Source organism: Ranitomeya imitator, chromosome 8, assembly GCF_032444005.1.
Source record: "Ranitomeya imitator isolate aRanImi1 chromosome 8, aRanImi1.pri, whole genome shotgun sequence".
NCBI classification, from domain to species: domain Eukaryota; kingdom Metazoa; phylum Chordata; class Amphibia; order Anura; family Dendrobatidae; genus Ranitomeya; species Ranitomeya imitator.
The window spans coordinates 4,970,110-4,989,748 of record NC_091289.1 but is presented as its reverse complement, the minus strand read 5'-3'; the positions used below and the strand labels follow the sequence as shown (position 1 = coordinate 4,989,748).

General features: G+C 51.1%; 1 protein-coding gene across 1 annotated transcript in view; it reads right to left on the bottom strand.

The window, feature by feature from the left end:
* The window catches only part of PARP3 (poly(ADP-ribose) polymerase family member 3), a 37,170-nt gene extending 31,799 nt beyond the window's left edge, over positions 1 to 5,371 (bottom strand). Inside the window, exon 1 of the mRNA XM_069736097.1 lies at positions 5,261 to 5,371. The gene's annotated coding sequence lies outside the window, so the exon portion shown is untranslated. The remainder of the gene's footprint in view (positions 1 to 5,260) is intronic.
* Positions 5,372 to 19,639: the final 14,268 nt, after the last annotated feature.

The following is a 19,639-nucleotide window of genomic DNA, read 5'->3' as shown; positions in this document are numbered from 1 at the left end:
CATACAAGACCACTGATAATCTCCCTCGATCTGGGGCTCCACGCAAAATCCCACCCCGTGGGGTCAGAATGATCACAAGAACGGTGAGCAAAAATCCCAGAACCACGCGGGGGGACCTAGTGAATGAACTGCAGAGAGCTGGGACCAATGTAACAAGGCCTACCATAAGTAACACACTACGCCACCATGGACTCAGATCCTGCAGTGCCAGACGTGTCCCACTGCTTAAGCCAGTACATGTCCGGGCCCGTCTGAAGTTTGCTAGAGAGCATTTGGATGATCCAGAGGAGTTTTGGGAGAATGTCCTATGGTCTGATGAAACCAAACTGGAACTGTTTGGTAGAAACACAACTTGTCGTGTTTGGAGGAAAAAGAATACTGAGTTGCATCCATCAAACACCATACCTACTGTAAAGCATGGTGGTGGAAACATCACGCTTTGGGGCTGTTTCTCTGCAAGGGGGCCAGGACGACTGATCCGGGTACATGAAAGAATGAATGGGGCCATGTATCGTGAGATTTTGAGTGCAAACCTCCTTCCATCAGCAAGGGCATTGAAGATGAAACGTGGCTGGGTCTTTCAACATGACAATGATCCAAAGCACACCGCCAGGGCAACGAAGGAGTGGCTTCGTAAGAAGCATTTCAAGGTCCTGGAGTGGCCTAGCCAGTCTCCAGATCTCAACCCTATAGAAAACCTTTGGAGGGAGTTGAAAGTCCGTGTTGCCAAGCGAAAAGCCAAAAACATCACTGCTCTAGAGGAGATCTGCATGGAGGAATGGGCCAACATACCAACAACAGTGTGTGGCAACCTTGTGAAGACTTACAGAAAACGTTTGACCTCTGTCATTGCCAACAAAGGATATATTACAAAGTATTGAGATGAAATTTTGTTTCTGACCAAATACTTATTTTCCACCATAATATGCAAAAAAAATGATAAAAAAACAGACAATGTGATTTTCTGGATTTTTTTTTCTCAGTTTGTCTCCCATAGTTGAGGTCTACCTATGATGTAAATTACAGACGCCTCTCATCTTTTTAAGTGGTGGAACTTGCACTATTGCTGACTGACGAAATACTTTTTTGCCCCACTGTATCTATTACAGGAGTATACGGCAGACTGCAGCCAATCCTATATATATTACAGGAGTATACGGCACGCTGCAGCCAATCCTATATATCTATTACAGGAGTATACGGCAGGCTGCAGCCAATCCTATATATACATCTATTACAGGAGTATACGGCACGCTGCAGCCAATCATATATATCTATTACAGGAGTATACGGCAGGCTGCAGCCAATCCTATATATCTATTACAGGAGTATACGGCACGCTGCAGCCAATCCTATATATATATCTATTACAGGAGTATACGGCACGCTGCAGCCAATCATATATATCTATTACAGGAGTATACGGCACGCTGCAGCCAATCCTATATATATATCTATTACAGGAGTATACGGCACGCTGCAGCCAATCCTATATATCTATTACAGGAGTATACGGCAGGCTGCAGCCAATCCTATATCTATTACAGGAGTATACGGCACGCTGCAGCCAATCCTATATATCTATTACAGGAGTATACGGCAGACTGCAGCCAATCCTATATATATTACAGGAGTATACGGCACGCTGCAGCCAATCCTATATATCTATTACAGGAGTATACGGCAGGCTGCAGCCAATCCTATATATCTATTACAGGAGTATACGGCAGCCTGCAGCCAATCCTATATACATCTATTACAGGAGTATACGGCAGGCTGCAGCCAATCCTATATATATATATTACAGGAGTATACGGCACGCTGCAGCCAATCCTATATATATATATATATTACAGGAGTATACGGCAGGCTGCAGCCAATCCTATATATATATATTACAGGAGTATACGGCAGGCTGCAGCCAATCCTATATATATATCTATTACAGGAGTATACGGCAGGCTGCAGCCAATCCTATATACATCTATTACAGGAGTATACGGCAGGCTGCAGCCAATCCTATATATATATATTACAGGAGTATACGGCAGGCTGCAGCCAATCCTATATATATATCTATTACAGGAGTATACGGCAGGCTGCAGCCAATCCTATATATATATATTACAGGAGTATACGGCAGGCTGCAGCCAATCCTATATATATATCTATTACAGGAGTATACGGCAGGCTGCAGCCAATCCTATATATATATCTATTACAGGAGTATACGGCAGGCTGCAGCCAATCCTATATATATATATTACAGGAGTATACGGCAGGCTGCAGCCAATCCTATATATATATATTACAGGAGTATACGGCACGCTGCAGCCAATCCTATATATATATCTATTACAGGAGTATACGGCAGGCTGCAGCCAATCCTATATATATATCTATTACAGGAGTATACGGCAGGCTGCAGCCAATCCTATATATATATATTACAGGAGTATACGGCAGGCTGCAGCCAATCCTATATATATATATTACAGGAGTATACGGCACGCTGCAGCCAATCCTATATATATATCTATTACAGGAGTATACGGCAGGCTGCAGCCAATCCTATATATATATATTACAGGAGTATACGGCACGCTGCAGCCAATCCTATATATATATATCTATTACAGGAGTATACGGCAGGCTGCAGCCAATCCTATATATATATCTATTACAGGAGTATACGGCACGCTGCAGCCAATCCTATATATCTATTACAGGAGTATACGGCAGGCTGCAGCCAATCCTATATATATATCTATTACAGGAGTATACGGCACGCTGCAGCCAATCCTATATATATATCTATTACAGGAGTATACGGCAGGCTGCAGCCAATCCTATATATCTATTACAGGAGTATACGGCAGCCTGCAGCCAATCCTATATACATCTATTACAGGAGTATACGGCAGGCTGCAGCCAATCCTATATATATATATTACAGGAGTATACGGCAGGCTGCAGCCAATCCTATATATATATCTATTACAGGAGTATACGGCAGGCTGCAGCCAATCCTATATATATATCTATTACAGGAGTATACGGCAGACTGCAGCCAATCCTATATATATATCTATTACAGGAGTATACGGCACGCTGCAGCCAATCCTATATATATATATATTACAGGAGTATACGGCAGGCTGCAGCCAATCCTATATATATATCTATTACAGGAGTATACGGCAGGCTGCAGCCAATCCTATATATATATCTATTACAGGAGTATACGGCAGACTGCAGCCAATCCTATATATATATCTATTACAGGAGTATACGGCAGGCTGCAGCCAATCCTATATATATATCTATTACAGGAGTATACGGCACGCTGCAGCCAATCCTATATATATATCTATTACAGGAGTATACGGCAGGCTGCAGCCAATCCTATATATATATCTATTACAGGAGTATACGGCAGGCTGCAGCCAATCCTATATATATATATATATTACAGGAGTATACGGCAGGCTGCAGCCAATCCTATATATATATCTATTACAGGAGTATACGGCAGGCTGCAGCCAATCCTATATATATATATATATATTACAGGAGTATACGGCAGGCTGCAGCCAATCCTATATATATATATATATATTACAGGAGTATACGGCAGGCTGCAGCCAATCCTATATATATATATATCTATTACAGGAGTATACGGCAGGCTGCAGCCAATCCTATATATATATATATATATTACAGGAGTATACGGCAGGCTGCAGCCAATCCTATATATATATATATATATTACAGGAGTATACGGCAGGCTGCAGCCAATCCTATATATATATATATCTATTACAGGAGTATACGGCAGGCTGCAGCCAATCCTATATATATATATATATATTACAGGAGTATACGGCACGCTGCAGCCAATCCTATATATATATCTATTACAGGAGTATACGGCAGGCTGCAGCCAATCCTATATATATATCTATTACAGGAGTATACGGCAGGCTGCAGCCAATCCTATATATATATATATATTACAGGAGTATACGGCAGGCTGCAGCCAATCCTATATATATATCTATTACAGGAGTATACGGCAGGCTGCAGCCAATCCTATATATATATATATATATTACAGGAGTATACGGCAGGCTGCAGCCAATCCTATATATATATATATCTATTACAGGAGTATACGGCAGGCTGCAGCCAATCCTATATATATATCTATTACAGGAGTATACGGCAGGCTGCAGCCAATCCTATATATATATATATATTACAGGAGTATACGGCAGGCTGCAGCCAATCCTATATATATATATATATTACAGGAGTATACGGCAGGCTGCAGCCAATCCTATATATATATCTATTACAGGAGTATACGGCAGGCTGCAGCCAATCCTATATATATATATATATATATTACAGGAGTATACGGCAGGCTGCAGCCAATCCTATATATATATATATCTATTACAGGAGTATACGGCAGGCTGCAGCCAATCCTATATATATATATCTATTACAGGAGTATACGGCAGGCTGCAGCCAATCCTATATATATATCTATTACAGGAGTATACGGCAGGCTGCAGCCAATCCTATATATATATATATCTATTACAGGAGTATACGGCAGGCTGCAGCCAATCCTATATATATATATATTACAGGAGTATACGGCAGGCTGCAGCCAATCCTATATATATATATATCTATTACAGGAGTATACGGCAGGCTGCAGCCAATCCTATATATATATATATTACAGGAGTATACGGCAGGCTGCAGCCAATCCTATATATATATCTATTACAGGAGTATACGGCAGGCTGCAGGTAATGACCCCTCTAGGTGGGGGCAGATGCGGTGAATTCCCCCCCCCCTCTCCAGAGATCATTTCTGACAGGATCTTGTGAGGAGTCAGGTGAGCAGAATGTGGAGATCCCCAATGTCAGCCCCGTGTGATGCCGCTCTCCCCTCCGGGGTCCGACAGCAACCGCTCTAGAGGAACCTCGGGGGCTGCCGTATTACTGCTGGAGAACTACAAGTCCCAGGATGCCCCGTCTACCTCCAGAGTCACAATGTGCAGCCTTCATCTGCTGCTATCCGCTCCTAATGCGCCTCTGGTCACACTGCGTAGGTAGGACAGGCTGAGACTTGTAGTTCCACACCGGCTGTAAAAGTTTCCGCAGTACAATGTAAGAGGCGCAGCTGCGGAGACCCCTGTACACCGTACACCGGGGGTCCACACTGTCTGTGAGGAACTCACCTGCCGACAGGTGCGGGGTCCGGGGTGTGAGGACGGAGAAGGGCCTGAGAGGTGAGACTGCGGAGCGGGCAAGTCACGGCAAGCCTGGCCCCGAGTATACCGCCCCTCCCCGCCCCGTGCACACCGCCCCTCCCCGCCCCGTGCACACCGCCCCTCCCCGCCCCTCCCCGAGTATACCGCCCCTCCCCGCCCCGTGAACACCGCTCCTCCCCGCCCCGGGTACACCGCCCCTCCTCCCCTCCCCGGGTACACCGCTCCTCCCCTCCCCGCCCCTCCCCGAGTATACCGCCCCTCCCCGCCCCGTGCACACCGCCCCTCCCCGCCCCGTGAACACCGCTCCTCCCCGCCCCGAGTATACCGCCCCTCCCCGCCCCGAGTATACCGCCCCTCCCCGCCCCGTGCACACCGCCCCTCCCCGCCCCGTGCACACCGCCCCTCCCCTCCCCTCCCCGGGTACACCGCTCCTCCTCCCCTCCCCGGGTACACCGCTCCTCCTCCCCGCCCCGTGTACACCGCTCCTCCTCCCCTCCCCGTGCACACCGCTCCTCCTCCCCGCCCCGTGTACACCGCTCCTCCTCCCCTCCCCGTGCACACCGCTCCTCCTCCCCGCCCCGTGTACACCGCTCCTCCTCCCCGCCCCGTGCACACCGCTCCTCCTCCCCGCCCCGTGTACACCGCTCCTCCTCCCCGCCCCGTGTACACCGCTCCTCCTCCCCGCCCCGTGCACACCGCTCCTCCTCCCCTCCCCGGGTACACCGCTCCTCCTCCCCGCCCCGTGTACACCGCTCCTCCTCCCCTCCCCGTGCACACCGCTCCTCCTCCCCGCCCCGTGTACACCGCTCCTCCTCCCCGCCCCGTGCACACCGCTCCTCCTCCCCGCCCCGTGTACACCGCTCCTCCTCCCCGCCCCGTGTACACCGCTCCTCCTCCCCGCCCCGTGCACACCGCTCCTCCTCCCCTCCCCGTGCACACCGCTCCTCCTCCCCGCCCCGTGTACACCGCTCCTCCTCCCCGCCCCGTGCACACCGCTCCTCCTCCCCGCCCCGTGCACACCGCTCCTCCTCCCCGCCCCGTGTACACCGCTCCTCCTCCCCGCCCCGTGCACACCGCTCCTCCTCCCCGCCCCGTGCACACCGCTCCTCCTCCCCTCCCCGGGTACACCGCTCCTCCCCGTGTACACCGCTCCTCCTCCCCTCCCCGGGTACACCACTCCTCCTCCCCTCCCCGGGTACACCGCTCCTCCCCGTGTACACCGCTCCTCCTCCCCTCCCCGGGTACACCGCTCCTCCCCGTGTACACCGCTCCTCCTCCCCTCCCCGGGTACACCGCTCCTCCCCGGGTACACCGCTCCTCCTCCCCTCCCCGGGTACACCGCTCCTCCCCGTGTACACCGCTCCTCCTCCCCTCCCCGGGTACACCGCTCCTCCCCGCCCCGTGCACACCGCTCCTCCTCCCCTCCCCAGGTACACCGCTCCTCCTCCCCTCCCCGGGTACACCGCTCCTCCCCGTGTACACCGCTCCTCCTCCCCTCCCCGGGTACACCGCTCCTCCTCCCCTCCCCGTGTACACCGCTCCTCCTCCCCGCCCCGTGTACACCGCTCCTCCTCCCCGCCCCGTGCACACCGCTCCTCCTCCCCTCCCCGGGTACACCGCTCCTCCTCCCCGCCCCGTGCACACCGCTCCTCCTCCCCTCCCCGGGTACACCGCTCCTCCTCCCCTCCCCGGGTACACCGCTCCTCCTCCCCGCCCCGTGCACACCGCTCCTCCTCCCCTCCCCGGGTACACCGCTCCTCCCCGGGTACACCGCTCCTCCCCGGGTACACCGCTCCTCCTCCCCGCCCCGTGCACACCGCTCCTCCTCCCCTCCCCGGGTACACCGCTCCTCCTCCCCTCCCCGGGTACACCGCTCCGCCCCGTGTACACCGCTCCTCCCCGTGTACACCGCTCCTCCTCCCCGGGTACACCGCTCCTCCTCCCCTCCCCGTGTACACCGCTCCTCCTCCCCTCCCCGTGTACACCGCTCCTCCCCGTGTACACCGCTCCTCCCCGGGTACACCGCTCCTCCCCGTGTACACCGCTCCTCCCCGTGTACACCGCTCCTCCTCCCCTCCCCGTGTACACCGCTCCTCCCCGTGTACACCGCTCCTCCTCCCCGGGTACACCGCTCCGCCCCGTGTACACCGCTCCTCCCCGTGTACACCGCTCCTCCTCCCCTCCCCGGGTACACCGCTCCTCCTCCCCTCCCCGGGTACACCGCTCCGCCCCGTGTACACCGCTCCTCCCCGGGTACACCGCTCCTCCTCCCCTCCCCGGGTACACCGCTCCTCCTCCCCTCCCCGGGTACACCGCTCCTCCCCGTGTACACCGCTCCTCCTCCCCTCCCCGTGTACACCGCTCCTCCCCGTGTACACCGCTCCTCCTCCCCTCCCCGGGTACACCGCTCCTCCTCCCCTCCCCGGGTACACCGCTCCTCCCCGTGTACACCGCTCCTCCCCGTGTACACCTCTCCTCCCCTCCCCGGGTACACCGCTCCTCCTCCCCTCCCCGGGTACACCGCTCCTCCCCATGTACACCGCTCCGCCCCGTGTACACCGCTCCTCCCCGTGTACACCGCTCCTCCTCCCCTCCCCGGGTACACCGCTCCTCCTCCCCTCCCCGGGTACACCGCTCCTCCCCGTGTACACCGCTCCTCCCCGTGTACACCGCTCCTCCCCGTGTACACCTCTCCTCCTCCCCTCCCCGGGTACACCGCTCCTCCTCCCCTCCCCGGGTACACCGCTCCTCCCCGGGTACACCGCTCCTCCCCGTGTACAACGCTCCTCCTCCCCGCCCCGTGTACACCGCTCCTCCCCGTGTACACCGCTCCTCCCCGTGTACACCGCTCCTCCTCCCCGCCCCGTGTACACCGCTCCTCCCCGTGTACACCGCTCCTCCTCCCCGCCCCGTGTACACCGCTCCTTCCCGTGTACACCGCTCCTCCTCCCTGCCCCGTGTACACCGCTCCTCCCCGTGTACACCGCTCCTCCTCCCCGCCCCGTGTACACCGCTCCTCCCCGTGCACACCGCTCCTCCTCCCCGCCCCGTGTACACCGCTCCTCCCCGTGTACACCGCTCCTCCTCCCCGCCCCGTGTACACCGCTCCTCCCCGTGCACACCGCTCCTCCTCCCCGCCCCGTGTACACCGCTCCTCCCCGTGCACACCGCTCCTCCTCCCCGCCCCGTGTACACCGCTCCTCCCCGTGTACACCGCTCCTCCCCGTGTACACCGCTCCTCCTCCCCGCCCCGTGTACACCGCTCCTCCCCGTGTACACCGCTCCTCCTCCCCGCCCCGTGTACACCGCTCCTCCCCGTGTACACCGCTCCTCCTCCCTGCCCCGTGTACACCGCTCCTTCCCGTGTACACCGCTCCTCCTCCCCGCCCCGTGTACACCGCTCCTCCCCGTGCACACCGCTCCTCCTCCCCGCCCCGTGTACACCGCTCCTCCCCGTGTACACCGCTCCTCCTCCCCGCCCCGTGTACACCGCTCCTCCCCGTGCACACCGCTCCTCCTCCCCGCCCCGTGTACACCGCTCCTCCCCGTGCACACCGCTCCTCCTCCCCGCCCCGTGTACACCGCTCCTCCCCGTTCACACCGCTCCTCCTCCCCGCCCCGTGTACACCGCTCCTCCCCGTGTACACCGCTCCTCCTCCCCTCCCCGTGCACACCGCTCCTCCCCGTGCACACCGCTCCTTCTCCCCTCCCCGTGCACACCGCTCCTCCTCCCCGCCCCGTGTACACCGCTCCTCCCCGTGCAAACCGCTCCTCCTCCCCTCCCCGTGCACACCGTTCCTCCCCGTGCACACCTTTCCTCCTCCCCGCCCCGTGTACACCGCTCCTCCCCGTGTACACCGCTCCTCCTCCCCGCCCCGTGTACACCGCTCCTCCCCGTGCACACCGCTCCTCCTCCCCTCCCCGTGCACACCGCTCCTCCCCGTGCACACCGCTCCTCCTCCCCGCCCCGTGTACACCGCTCCTCCCCGTGTACACCCCTCCTCCTCCCCGCCCCGTGTACACCGCTCCTCCCCGTGTACACCGCTCCTCCTCCCCGCCCCGTGTACACCGCTCCTCCTCCCCGCCCCGTGTACACCGCTCCTCCCCGTGTACACCGCTCCTCCTCCCCGCCCCGTGTACACCACTCCTCCCCGTGTACACCGCTCCTCCTCCCCGCCCCGTGCACACCGCCCCTCCTCCCCGCCCCTCCTCCCCGCCCCATGTACACCGCTCCTCCTCCCCGCCCCGTGTACACCGCTCCTCCTCCCCGCCCCGTGTACACCGCTCCTCCTCCCCGCCCCGTGTACACCGCTCCTCCCCGTGTACACCGCTCCTCCTCCCCGCCCCGTGTACACCACTCCTCCCCGTGTACACCGCTCCTCCTCCCCGCCCCGTGCACACCGCCCCTCCTCCCCGCCCCTCCTCCCCGCCCCATGTACACCGCTCCTCCTCCCCGCCCCGTGTACACCGCTCCTCCCCGCCCCGTGTACACCGCTCCTCCCCGTGCACACCGCTCCTCCTCCCCGCCTCGTGTACACCGCTCCTCCTCCGCGCCCCGTGTACACCGCTCCTCCCCGCCCCACTCTCCGCCTACGGGAAGACGCGTAATCAATGCCCAGAATTAAAGTTCTAGACCCCCAAAGCTGCAGTGTGGGGACCCCGGGGTACAGGAGGGTCGGCGCCCAGGACAACCGGCGCTTCTATGCAGGAAATGCTCCTTGGTGGTTTAGGATTTACTTTCCACTTTCTGACTTTCTATTTTGTCTTTTTCTATCCCCCCAATCTTCTCTTTTCCGGATGTCTCCGGTTCCTGCCCTGCGACTTTCCCCGGCTGGGGACGAGTCCTGGAGTCTTCACTTTGCGGTTCCCATTGCGTTATGGCGGTACGTTTAACGGACTACGTTACACCACGGCATAACGCGGTGTAACGTAGTCCGTTAACGCTGCCATTGCTTGTAATGGCGAAGGCATCGCTAGCGCACACCCACATTGGGCGTGCGCTAGCGATGTGCCGTCATTTGAATGACGGACTTCAAACACTGCTTGCAGCGTTCGCGGTCCATTTCTCGCTAGCGCAGATGCGGGATCGGCAAACGCAATCCCTTTTGGGACATTGCGTTAGCGCAGTCCATAGCAGTATATATTTATTTTTCAATTTTTAAAATGACCAATAATATCACAAACAAGGGACAAATACCACTGCACCATGACCAGACACCATATTACCACCACATAGTGACCTATAATACCACACACAAGGAAAAAATGCCTCCACACCATGTCCAGACCACATATTACCACTACATAGTGACCTATAATACCACATACAAGGAACAAATACCACCACACCATGTCCAGACCACATATTACCACCACAGTGACCAAATAATACCACATACAAGAATCAAATACCACCACACCATGACCAGACACCATATTACCACCACATAGTGACCTATAATACCACATACAAGGAACAAATACCTCCACACCATGTCCAGACCACATATTACCACTACATAGTGACCTATAATACCACATACAAGGAACAAATACCACCACACCATGACCAGACCACATATTACCACCACATAGTGACCTATAATACCACATACAAGGAACAAATACCACCACACCATGACCAGACCACATATTACCACCACAGTGACCAAATAATATCACATACAGGGGACAAATAACACCGCACCATGACCAGACTACATAATACCACTACATAGTGACCTATAATACCACATACAAGGGACAAATACCCCCACACCATGTCCAGACCACATATTACCACTACATAGTGACCTATAATACCACATACAAGGAACAAATACCACCACACCATGACCAGACCACATATTACCACCATAGTGACCAAATAATATCACATACAGGGGACAAATAACACCGCACCATGACCAGACCATATATTACCACCACATAATGACCAAATAATATCACCTACAAGGGACAAATACCACCGCACCATGACCAGACTACATAATACCACTACATAGTGACCTATAATACCACATACAAGGGACAAATACCCCCACACCATGTCCAGACCACATAATACCACCACATAGTGACAGAATAATACCACATACAAGGGTCAAATACCTCCAGACCATGTCCAGACCACATATTACCACCATAGTGACCGAACAATATCACATACAAGGAACAAATACCACCACACCATGCCCAGACCACATATTACCACTACATAGTGACCTATAATACCACATACAAGGGACAAATACCACACCATGTCCAGACCACATAATACCACCACATAGTGACTGATTACTAAGACACTGATCAGTAATAAAAAAAAAAACAATACTAATATCACCATAAGTGCCAGTATTCACAGGAAATCTGTACTTAGTATTCAGTGTCTGTGTACAGGTAATACAGTGATCCCTGGTGACATTATACACAGGAGCTCTGTATATAGTGTCAGTGTACAGGTAATACAGTGATCACCAGTGCCATTATACAGAGGAGCTCTCTATATAGTGTAAATCTAATACAGTGATCACTGGTGACAATGTACACAGGACCACGGTATATAGAGTATAGTGTCAGTGTACAGGTAACACATTGACTCACCAGTGACGTCTCTAGGTGAAGTCCTTCGGCTTTGCTTTTCATCTTCATCCAGCACAGATCGCCATCACTTCTTACAGCCAGGGCTCGTCTTTGCAGCAAATAACACAGTTATCTAGAGCACGGCTTGCAGAACACATTACTTACTTTTTTTCCCAAATTCTAAACTACACCAGATAAAGAAAAAAAAACGACAGTGTTGCTCTGCATAGTAACATGACCGCTTCCCCCATTTAAAACAGTATCCTCAAAAAATAAAATACATCACTTCAGTAATAATATCCCCCATCCTGGCCCCCATGTATCTCATTCCATGTGATGTCCCATCCTGCTCCATCTGTCCCATGATCCTGCCCCATCTGCCCCATGATCTTTCCCCATCTGCCCCATGATCCTGCCCCATCTGTCTCCATCCTGCCCCATGATCCTGCACCATCTGTCTCCATCCTGCTCCATATTCTTGCTCCATCTGTCTCCATCCTGCTCCATATTCTTGCTCCATCTGTCTCCATCCTGCCCCCCATGTCTCCATCCTGCCCCCTGTGTCTCCATCCTGCCCCCATGTCTCCCATCCTGCCTCATCTGTCTCCATCCTGCACCATGTCTCCATCCTGCCCCATGATCCTTCACCATCTGTCTCCATCCTGCCCCAAATTCCTGCCCCATCTGTCTCCACCGTGCCCACTGTGTCTCCATCCTGCCCCCCATGTCTCCCATCCTGGAGTTCAAGGTCAGTGTCTTCACAGCAGATCACTGTGAAAAATTCTCTCGGTGATCTGCGGTGAAGACACTGAGCTTAACCCCTTCATGACCCAGCCTATTTTGACCTTAAAGACCTTGCCGTTTTTTGCAATTCTGACCAGTGTCCCTTTATGAGGTAATAACTCAGGAACGCTTCAACGGATCCTAGTGGTTCTGAGAATGTTTTTTCGTGACATATTGGGCTTCATGTTAGTGGTAAATTTAGGTCAATAAATTCTGCGTTTATTTGTGATAAAAACGGAAATTTGGCGAAAATTTTGAAAATTTTGCAATTTTCACATTTTTAATTTTTATTCTGTTAAACCAGAGAGATATGTGACACAAAATAGTTAATAAATAACATTTCCCACATGTTTACTTTACATCAGCACAATTTTGGAAACAAAATTTTTTTTTGTTAGGAAGTTATAAGGGTTAAAATTTGACCAGCGATTTGTCATTTTTACAACGAAATTTACAAAACCATTTTTTTTAGGGACCACCTCACATTTGAAGTCAGTTTGAGGGGTCTATATGGCTGAAAATACCCAAAAGTGACACCATTCTAAAAACTGCACCCCTCAAGGTACTCAAAACCACATTCAAGAAGTTTATTAACCCTTCAGGTGCTTCACAGCAGCAGAAGCAACATGGAAGGAAAAAATGAACATTTAACTTTTTAGTCACAAAAATTATCTTTTAGCAACATTTTTTTTATTTTCCCAATGGTAAAAGGAGAAACTGAACCACGAAAGTTGTTGTCCAATTTGTCCTGAGTACGCTGATACCTCATATGTGGGGGTAAACCACTGTTTGGGCGCACGGCAGGGCTTGGAAGGGAAGGAGCGCCATTTGACTTTTTGAATCAAAAATTGGCTCCACTCTTTAGCGGACACCATGTCACGTTTGGAGAGCCCCCGTGTGCCTAAAAATTGGAGCTCCCCCACAAGTGACCCCATTTTGGAAACTAGACGCCCCAAGGAACTTATCTAGATGCATAGTGAGCACTTTGAACCCCCAGGTGCTTCACAAATTGATCCGTAAAAATGAAAAAGTACTTTTTTTTCACAAAAAAATTCTTTTAGCCTCAATTTTTTCATTTTCACATGGGCAACAGGATAAAATGGATCCTAAAATGTGTTGGGCAATTTCTCCCGAGTACGCCGATACCTCATATGTGGGGGTAAACCACTGTTTGGGCACATGGTAAGGCTCGGAAGGGAAGGAGCGCCATTTGACTTTTTGAATGAAAAATTATTTCCATCGTTAGCGGACACCATGTCGCGTTTGGATAGATCCTGTGTGCCTAAACATTGGCGCTCCCCCACAAGTGACCCCATTTTGGAAACTAGACCCCCCAAGGAACTTATTTAGATGCCTAGTGAGCACTTTAAACCCTCAGGTGCTTCACAAATTGATCTGTAAAAATGAAAAAGTACTTTTTTTTCACAAAAAAATTATTTTCGCCTCAATTTTTTCATTTTCACATGGGCAGTAGGATAAAATGGATCATAAAATTTGTTGGGCAATTTCTCCCGAGTACGCCGATACCTCATATGTGGGGGTAAACCACTGTTTGGGCACTCGGCAGGGCTCGGAAGGGAAGGCGCGCCATTTGACTTTTTGAATGGAAAATTAGCTCCAATTGTTAGCGGACACCATGTCGCGTTTGGAGAGCCCCTGTGTGCCTAAACATTGGAGCTCCCCCACAAGTGACCCCATTTTGGAAACTAGACCCCCCAAGGAACTTATCTAGATGCATATTGAGCACTTTAAACCCCCAGGTGCTTCACAGAAGTTTATAACGCAGAGCCATGAAAATAAAAAATAATTTTTCTTTCCTCAAAAATGATTTTTTAGCCTGGAATTTCCTATTTTGCCAAGGATAATAGGAGAAATTGGACCCCAAATATTGTTGTCCAGTTTGTCCTGAGTATGCAGATACCCATATGTGGGGGTAAACCACTGTTTGGGCGCACGGCAGGGCTCGGAAGAGATGGCACGCCATTTGGCTTTTTAAATGGAAAATTAGCTCCAATCATTAGCGGACACCATGTCACGTTTGGAGAGCCCCTGTGTGCCTAAACATTGGAGATCCCCCAGAAATGACACCATTTTGGAAACTAGACCCCCAAAGGAACTAATCTAGATGTGTGGTGAGGACTTTGAACCCCCAAGTGCTTCACAGAAGTTTATAACGCAGAGCCATGAAAATAAAAAAAAAAAATATTTTCTCAAAAATGATCTTTTAGCCTGCAATTTTTTATTTTCCCAAGGGTAACAGGAGAAATTTGACCCCAAAAGTTGTTGTCCAGTTTCTCCTGAGTACGCTGATACCCCATATGTGGGGGTAAATCACTGTTTGGGCACATGCCGGGGCTCGGAAGTGAAGTAGTGACGTTTTGAAATGCAGACTTTGATGGAATGCTCTGTGGGCGTCACGTTGCGTTTGCAGAGCCCCTGATGTGGCTTAACAGTAGAAACCCCCCACAAGTGACCCCATTTTGGAAACTAGACCCCCAAAGGAACTTATCTAGATGTGTGGTGAGCACTTTGAACCCCCAAGTGCTTCATAGAAGTTTATAATGCAGAGCCGTGAAAATAATAAATACGTTTTCTTTCCTCAAAAATAATTATTTAGCCCAGAATTTTTTATTTTCCCAAGGGTTACAGAAGAAATTGGACCCCAAAAGTTGTTGTCCAGTTTCTTCTGAGTACGCTGATACCCCATATGTGGGGGTAAACCACTGTTTGGGCACATGCCGAGGCTCGGAAGTGAAGTAGTGACGTTTTGAAATGCAGACTTTGATGGAATGCTCTGTGGGCGTCACGTTGCGTTTGCAGAGCCTCTGATGTGGCTTAACAGTAGAAACCCCCCACAAGTGACCCCATTTTGGAAACTAGACCCCGAAAGGAACTTATCTAGATGTGTGGTGAGCACTTTGAACCCCCAAGCGCTTCATAGAAGTTTATAATGCAGAGCCGTGAAAATAATAAATACGTTTTCTTTCCTCAAAAATAATTATTTAGCCCAGAATTTTTTATTTTCCCAAGGGTTACAGGAGAAATTGGACCCCAAAAGTTGTTGTCCAGTTTCTCCTGAATACGCTGATACCCCATGAGTGGGGGTAAACCACTGTTTGGGCACACGGGGCTCAGAAGGGAAGTAGTGACTTTTGAAATGCAGACTTTGATGGAATGGTCTACGGGTGTCACGTTGCGTTTGCAGAGCCCCTGGTGTGCCTAAACAGTAGAAACCCCCACAAGTGACCCCATTTTAGAAACTAGACCCCCCAAGGAACTTATCTAGATATGTGGTGAGCACTTTGAACCCCCAAGTGCTTCACAGACGTTTACAACGCAGAGCCGTGAAAATAAAAAATCATTTTCCTTTCCTCAAAAATTATGTTTTAGCAAGCATTTTTTTAGATTCACAAGGGTAACAGGAGAAATTGGACCCCAGTAATTGTTGCGCAGTTTGTCCTGAGTATGCTGGTACCCCATATGTGGGGGTAAACCACTGTTTGGGCACACGTCGGGGCTCAGAAGTGAGGGAGCACCATTTGACTTTTTGAATACGAGATTGGCTGGAATCAATGGTGGCGCCATGTTGCGTTTGGAGACCCCTGATGTGCCTAAACAGTGGTAACCCCTCAATTCTAACTCCAACACTAACCGCAACACACCCCTAACTCTAATCCCAACTGTAGCCATAACCCTAATCACAACCCTAACCGCAACACACCCCTAACCACAACCCTAACCCCAACACACCCCTAACCCTAACCACAACCCTAATTCCAACCCTAACCCTAAGGCTATGTGCCCACGTTGCGGATTCGTGTGAGATATTTCCGCACCATTTTTGAAAAATCCGCGGGTAAAAGGCACTGCGTTTTACCTGCGGATTTTCCGCGGATTTCCAGTGTTTTTTGTGCGGATTTCACCTGCGGATTCCTATTGAGCAACAGGTGTAAAACGCTGCGGAATCCGCACAAAGAATTGACATGCTGCGGAAAATACAACGCAGCGTTTCCGCGCGGTATTTTCCGCACCATGGGCACAGCGGATTTGGTTTTTCATATGTTTACATGGTACTGTAAACCTGATGGAACACTGCTGCGAATCCGCAGCCAAATCCGCACCGTGTGCACATAGCCTAATTCTAAAGGTATGTGCACACGCTGCGGAAAACGCTGCGGATCCGCAGCAGTTTCCCATGAGTTTACAGTTCAATGTAAACCTACGGGAAACAAAAATCGCTGTACACATGCTGCGGAAAAACTGCACGGAAACGCAGCGGTTTACATTCCGCAGCATGTCACTTCTTTTGTGCGGATTCCGCAGCGGTTTTACAACTGCTCCAATAGAAAATCGCAGTTGTAAAACCGCAGTGAAATGCGCAGAAAAAAACGCGGTAAATCCGCCATAAATCCGCAGCGGTTTAGCACTGCGGATTTATCAAATCCGCAGCGGAAAAATCCGCAGAGGACCAGAATACGTGTGCACATACCGAAACCCTAACCCTAGCCCTAACCCTACCCCTAGCCCTAACCCTACCCCTAACCCTACCCCTAGCCCTAACCCTAACCCTAACCCTACCCCTAACCCTACCCCTAACCCTAACCCTATTCTAACATTAGTGGAAAAAAAAAATTTCTTTATTTTTTTATTGTCCCTACCTATGGGGGTGACAAAGGGGGGGGGGGTCATTTATTATTTTTTTTATTTTGATCACTGAGATAGATTATATCTCAGTGATCAAAATGCACTTTGGAATGAATCTGCCGGCCGGCAGATTCGGCGGGCGCACTGCACATGCGCCCGCCATTTTGGAAGATGGCGGCGCCCAGGGAGAAGACGGACGGGACCCCGGCTGGATCGGTAAGTATGATGGGGTGGGGGGGGACCACGGGGGGGGGGGATCGGAGCACGGGGGGGGGGGGATCGGAGCACGGGGGGGGGAATCGGAGCGCGGGAGGGGTGGAACGGAGCACGGGGGGGCTGGAATGGAGCACGGGGGGGTGGAACGGAGCACCGGGGGGTGATTGGAGAACGGGGGGGTGATTGGAGCACGGGGGGAGCGGACAAGAGCACGGGGGGGAGCGGAGCACTGGACGGAGGGGAGCCGGAGCAGTGTACCGGCCAGATCGGGGGGCTGCGGGGGCGATCGGTGGGGTGGGGGCACATTAGTATTTCCAGCCATGGCCGATGATATTTCAGCATCGGCCATGGCTGGATTGTAATATTTCACCCGTTATAATAGGTGAAATATTACAAATCGCTCTGATTGGCAGTTTCACTTTCAACAGCCAATCAGAGCGATCGTAGCCACGAGGGGGTGAAGCCACCCCCCCTGGGCTAAACTACCACTCCCCCTGTCCCTGCAGATCGGGTGAAATGGGAGTTAACCCTTTCACCCGGCCTGCAGGGACGCGATCTTTCCATGACGCCGCATAGGCGTCATGGGTCGGATTGGCACCGACTTTCATGACGCCTACGTGGCGTCATGGGTCGGGAAGGGGTTAAACTGCGGTGACCTCATCACTGACTTTTTCCCACAGTCCTGAGGTCACCGCAGTTCAACCCGGCTGGGAACCTCAATGATGTCACTGCTGGTCAATGATGTTGCGTTCCCAGCAGCTTATTCACCAGTGGTTCTCAGCCTGGATGATCGCATCTTGACACTGTCCAGGTTAAAAACTATTTAGCCCCCAGACACGTATTACGGCGTGGGACAGAACGATGAACAGGTTTGGTATATTGATTTTTTTATTTCAGTTTTATTACAGGAGATCGAGGGCTTCGGTGGAATTAGGCGATGTTGTATGGTTTAATTGAGATTAAGGAGTCTGTGTCATTTTTTTTTTCAATTAAAGGACTTTATTCTGGGTGTCTGTGTTTTCTTACAATGTGACCATCGGGTTAGTAATGGGGGCATCTTATTGTCTTATTGACACCTCTCCATTACTAACCTAGGGGCTTGATGTCATCTGACAATACAAAGGTGACATCAAACCCCACAAATATGAACCCCACTTGCCACCGCTACAGGGCAAGTGGGAAGAGCCGGGCAAAGCGCCAAAATTAGCGCATCTAATAGATGCGCCTTTTCTGGGCGGCTGCGGGCTGCTATTTTTAGGCTGAGGGGGGTTATACCAATGGCCCCTTACCAGCTTGAGAATACCAGCCCCCAGCTGTCTGCTTTAGCAAGGCTGGTTGGCAAAAATAGGGGGGGGGGACCCCATGCCATTTTTTTATATTATTATTTATTTAAATAATTAAAAAAAACAGTATGGGGCCCCCTCTATTCTTGATAACCAACCTTGCTGACAGCTGTCAGTTTTGCCTGGCTGGTTATCAAAAATATGGGGAACCCATGCTTTGCTTTTCATCCATTTATTTCTAGCGCAGGCGGTTGGTGAGGAATACCCAACGCGTGTCTACAACTCCACCGGACTTCAAAGGTATATCACCCTATATTGCCCCCATATCTCTGGGGAATTCTTGGTTTGCACTTTTGTGATCTAATATGGATCCATAGTAATGGCATTGCGTGTTTTGCATTTTTTTTTTATCATATACAATTGGTTAATTTTCATATATTTATTTTTTGCCCCAATGTAACTATGCACTTGCACTTTATATTACGTTGTCCTTATTAGCTTTAATTTTAATACAATCATTTTTGCACTTACACTGTTTTGATGCATTTACACATTCATAAATTCCCTGAGTATTATATATATCTTTTTCCTCCTGGGTGACGTTTATAAATGCTCATTTATCACCTCAATAGCAGCATGGATTAAATTTGTGATCTACCTTGTCCGGTTTATATGTTGTTGGAGTTGTTCAGAGATGCGCACATCTTTTTTTGTATTAGTATTTCTGTCAGCCAATATTTATTTATTAAAGGCAATTTTATATCTTATACATTTGGTCTGATATGTATATTAAGGTGTATTTCTTGTGGGGGGG